The sequence below is a fragment of the Ctenocephalides felis genome, unplaced genomic scaffold (genome assembly GCF_003426905.1).
Source record: "Ctenocephalides felis isolate EL2017-DRISC unplaced genomic scaffold, ASM342690v1 CF-g0.4_SCAFFOLD_01492, whole genome shotgun sequence".
NCBI classification, from domain to species: Eukaryota; Metazoa; Arthropoda; class Insecta; order Siphonaptera; family Pulicidae; genus Ctenocephalides; species Ctenocephalides felis.
The window spans coordinates 30,418,111-30,424,110 of NW_020537646.1; the positions used below are offsets into that span (position 1 = coordinate 30,418,111).

General features: G+C 26.2%; 1 protein-coding gene across 1 annotated transcript in view; it reads right to left on the bottom strand.

The window, feature by feature from the left end:
* LOC113371115 overlaps nucleotides 1–6,000 on the bottom strand; it is a 97,595-nt gene that overhangs the window by 23,851 nt on the left and 67,744 nt on the right. The gene's annotated exons all lie outside the window — the stretch shown is intronic.

Consider the following 6,000-nt stretch of genomic DNA (forward strand, 5'->3'; position numbering starts at 1 on the left):
AAGAAAAGAGTTAAAGGAGTTAAAATCATAAGCTCATTACCTTACATTTATTATCCAATTTAAAATGTTGACTTACTCGTTGATGTACTTATGTTCTGGACCTATTAGACTATGACTATATGAAAATAATGATTATCATAGTATAATACATACTATGATAATACAATTTTTAATATTAACCCATCTACCCATAACCATCAATAAACGTGTATATTAGTGGTTAATGAGGTAAATATGATTAATGTATAGACAAGTGATAAAGCCTTTAATTTGTCACCTGTATAAACACAAGTTATTTTCAACTAGGCCATATTCACATTATTATTACATCTTGATATAATCATTATAATATAATTAGAAAAGTAATTAAATAAAGCAATTTATATTAACGATAAAATAAGTTGAGTTTTGAGACTGGCTCGAAGCTTAGTTGGAATAAATATTTGAGAAATGTAATAATTTGGCATTAGTGCCACATATGCTAAGATCCCATTGAATCCTGTTGAATACCACACTTCAAAATTTTTATTATCATTATACCTATTGTAAAAATAGTTTTTTTTTAGTTAATTATGATAAATATTATTATAAATGTAAAAATTTATTATTTTCAGTTTAGTCAACTTTGAGAGTCCCTCCTTTGAAAAAAAAATGTTCTAAAGGTTTAGAGTGTATTGACAGTTTCTTCTAAATTTGGCGCATTTTTTCGGGAGTATAAAATAAATAAAAACCTTAAAAATGAATTATTCTAGGGCATTTTACTCACATCACTTTAAATGTTTGTTATACGCAAAAGCTTTAACATACGAGAAAGAAATATTTGAACTGTATGTGAGTGAAATATATTTGCTATTATCGGGTTATTCTCTGGATTTGATTATCTGCATGAAATTTTAAATTATAAAATTAACAACAAGATCAAGATTATACAATTCTGATTAAATGAGCCAAGTTTTGGTGAAACTTTATTCTAACACACTTTAGTACATTTTTTTGAAGGGAGCCTTTCAAAGTCCACCAATTTTTCACATTTTTAATATATACTTCAACAAAAAGTGTTAAATCTTGAAAATTCGGAACAATTGTTTTACTATTTTTGAATGAAAAAATTTTCTAGTTTCTAGAAATATTATTTACGGTTACAGTTCTAAGGTTTAAATGTCGCTAGCAAAGAAGTAAAAAAAATACCATCAGTCAGTCAATGAATGTATGTTAATTTTAATGGCATGAAGTTCTTCAAATGCAATTACATGATGAGTGAAATTGTGAAAACAATATTTCTTTAGTAATCCACTATGTGAACGAATATTATAGAATTTATTAATCAGCAATTACTTTATTGTCTAATGAAGCTTCATTCATAAATGCTAATTACAATGACAAACCAATCATGTCATATTTGAAGTCTGACTTTAATTACATTATTGTTTTTAAATTTCATAACTATTTTTAATGCTATTATGAATATATATTTTATATTTTATCATTATATAAATGTGTATAATGGTTGACACTAATAAATGTGTGCATCTCGAGTGTTACCATATTACTGATAAACATTATTCAAAATTGTTATATGATGTATTTGTTTTTATTTAAATGCCAAATTCTACAGTAGCAAATAAGTTTTACTTCAATCGTGTGTGAACCTTACGCGCACTCTTTTTTATGGAGAGCCTTTTCAAAGTCGAACAATTTTTTACATTTTAAAAATATGCTTCAACAAAAAGTTTTAATTCTTAAAAATTCAGAACAATAGGGTTAGAATTTTTGACTGCGTTTCTAGAAATATTATTTACTGTTACGGTTCTAAGATTTAAATACACAAAAATAATAAAAATGAACCGTAATAACCGGAATATGGTTATAGTATTACCAAAACTCTAGGTTGCACTTGAAACCTCATAAATTAAGATAATTTTCAAAGTGAAATATACTTTTTTCAAATTTTTTTCAGGGTAGTTAAGCTCAATACCCCCGCTTAGGCTTGACTTAAGTTTTTAGACACCTTGCATCGCTTGTTATAAATTGCAGGATAAATATAAAATCCAACGTAAAAGAGGTAAACATTTTTCACAGCCCCTCCAAATTATAATAAAAAATATTTTCTATACAACCATCTGATGCTCTCGCAGGAATATAATATTTTAATTCGGGCCGTTCGCATTTTTTCAAGTTATTTGTTTCTGTTCCCTTCCCCATATTTTGTTGCTAGCGACGGCCAATGTTACATGTCATGTATAAATATTAAATATTTCATGCGAACAAAATATAGCAATGTATCGCCGGCATCTCTTTGATGAATGAGTTTGTTGCGTCGAGGAATCTTTTTTGGAACAATATATACACAAAGCACAGAATAAATTCAGTGCTGTGATAGAAATAAGTTGCTTGTGGTAGATTAAAGTTATTTCGCTATGAAAATTTAAACAAATATATACATACATATATGTATATATATATATATATATATATATATATACATGTACTCTTTAATTCTGGTACCTGCGTTAGTCATAAAACTACACGGTTAAGTCAAGAATTTCTTCTAATTCCATCCGGTGGTATAAGTCTTTTATTTAAATTTTAATAATATTTCAAATTACTGTGACGATAAATTAGCATGCAAATAGTTAACATACTTATTTTTATTAAAACAGCTTTAAGAATTAGATAAAAATTATATTTTCTAAACATTTTCAAGAAATTAAGTTAAAAGTATTTTTATTTATGTCATATGATTCCTCTTGATATTGTTAATAGGAAATGAATATATTTTTCTGTTAATTAGATAAATTTTTAATTTAGATAATTATATTTCATTAGATAAACTATTAACTTGCTTTATGCACAACTACATTATTAATTTACCAATAATCCATGAGGCTTGCACTGATTTTGGGACAATTTTAACTTTACCTAAAACGTATGCAATTGTTAATATTACTTATACGATTTTTATACTAACAAATCTAAATCATTTGTCTGAATATTATTCCAATATCTTTTATTTAAATGCACATGGTGAAACTTATTACCAACATAAAATATTTTTATTATGTACTTTACTTGTAGTGCTTTTTATTCTCATCCAAGAACATTTTTTTTCGACATTTATCAGTAAATATGCCTTTTAAGCAATTGAAACTCACAACTTTAGTTTCTAATGATTATATATCATTCAATTTTAATATTTCTCATATGATTTTTATACTAACATTCTAAATCATATGAATATTATTTTAATATCAACTATTAATGCACATGATAAACTTATTACCAAAATAAAATATTTTTATTATGTGTACTTTACTAAATTATTTTGTAATGCTTCATATTCTCATCCGGAACACATTTTTTCGACATTTATCAATAAATATGCCTTTAAAGCAATTGAAACTCACAACAATAGTTTTCAATACTTATATATCATTTTCAATTTATATGGTAACAAAATTGAACGTAATTATATTGTATAATAAAAAACGACCAATAAATATACAAAATATTGAAAGTATGCATATATCGTTTACACGCAAATGTTATTGCATTCCAAAATATATATTTATATCCGAAAATATATGTTATGGTTAGCCATAAAATTGCGACGATTAATCGATTCATTATCCGGATTGTAATATTTTAATGAGTTTGAACATGAATATTTTCATCGGGCATAAAAAGAGGAATTTCCAAACCACTAGCCACTAGTATGTATAATGATTTAATAAAAGTACTTTAAAAAATTATTTATTAAGAAGTTCAGCAGTTTACATAGTAATTACATTTATAATGCCAATTAATCAAACATTCACTACGAAATAAAAGTGTAATTTTTGTGCTATTTTTTATTTGTGCAAAATTTAAAGTTTTATTCAAATCATTTTATGCAAATTATACATTCAAAATCTACACCCTGTATATGGTTGAATAATTTTCTTCATGTCATTTTCTTCATGCCAAATATAATAATTAGTATTTTATATAATCTCAATAAGTATGATTTACTTATTGTTCTTTATAAACTAAAATTTAGAATTTAGAACTTAGAAAAATATAGCGTTTTACCCATTTAATCAATATTTACTATAATGTTTTGCCTAATTGACAATTATATTACGTTTACTTTGATAATTAATTAACATTGGCTATTAATTAATTAGTTGGTAATTGATTGGTAAATAATTTATCAATAAAAAGTGTAAGTTATGTGCTATGTTTTATGTCTCATTTATGTAAATTTATACATACAACCAATACACTGTATATGGTTAAATGATATTCTTAATGTCTTTCTAAATACGTCCGTCAAATATATTGTAATTAGTATTTTATATAATTTCAATAAGTATGAATTAGTTATCGTTTCTTATGATAATAGATTAAAAAGAAACTAGTATATTAGTCTTTTGTAGATTGGGATTTATTCAAATTATATAGAAATATTTAAATTAAATCACAGTTTTGAATTTAAATAATTTGAATTGATATTGGTTTCATTTAGTCATACTTAATAGATAATTCATATTATCTATGATAAAGCATTAATTACTAGCATAGTGTAACGTTTTTCTTATTTATTTAATTTTCACTATAAATGTCAATTGCCTAATTGACATTTATATTACGAATTTAGAAATTTGATTAATATCTTAAAATTTTGAGAAGAAAGTAAATGTACTAAAACCTAAAAAAAATCATACAAAAAACACTAAAAAATTGACTTATTAAAAGTAGTGCGGTCTACAGAAGTGTTATTGTATGATGCTGACTCCATGCAATAATGGAAACTTGATCAAACAAACATACTTAATTTTTTTTTGAAACTCTCAAAATCAGTATAGTTTAGCTATAATGACGACTGTCACTTCCGTACTCTGGCACAACCATACCCAATCTCCCGTACTAATAATGCAAATCCCGGTACAATGTGAACATATATCTATTTAACAAACCCATAACAAAAGTTGGGTTTCTATATTCCCTTTATATAGTTATGATTTTTAATTATTTAAAAACAATAGTTCTGTGTAATGATTTTGTAGTGCAGTAATAGGTACTTTGAGTACTTTTTGAAACAATTAATGTTGATTGCTAGATTGCAACCTACAAAAGAGGAAATAATACGATTAGTTGTGAATAAAAACTCCGATAATTTTCCACATGTTTTTTTTTGCATAGCCTGCATAAATTCCCGCACAGTTTGATAGAAATTTATACAGGTGGCTTTATACAAAAATACTTATGCTGATAAACGCACGCCCGCAGCCCGTGCGCTTTTCGCTCTGGATAAAATGCATTTGTCACCCGTCCAAGCGCGCCTCGTTTTGAAAGCTGTAAATCACGAAGTAATTTTAATTACACGTGCAGGCTCCTGATGAATATATATTTTTTCCGGTTAAATACGGCACAAAATAAATGTTCATTTAACTAAAAAAAAAATGGAAACGCACGTCGCACTATTTTGCAGGGAAACTATGAGCTGATACTCGGTTTAATAAAGAAATTCAGAACGTTGCTAGCTCACGTATTTCTAGTAACATTATCTCGTCTTATTTACTTCGAGACTTCCTGAAATATTTTTAGTTCAAGCAAAATTCGACTTTACCAAGAATTTTATAAATAACACTACTGGTGAATTTTAAATAAATGTGGCCAAAGTTTATTTCTATTTTATATGGTTCAGTTTTTAATTATATTATAGTAGCAGTTTTCAACATGTAAGGCGCGCCTCACAAGGAAAGCTGGGTTGTTCTAAGGGGGGCGCGTACATCAGTTTCCAGAATACAAATATCGCAATAATCTAACATTTTGGACACAATATTAAAAATAAACAAATAGAAAAAATAATAAGTTTTATGCATATTTTTACATAATATTGCATATAAAATTGTAGTCTGATAATATCAGTTAAGTATTTATGAAATAAATTTCTTGAAAAAATTGAGGGGGGTACAACTTTTTTTTTATTAAAGCGGGGGGAGGCAGCGGTGCAAAAAA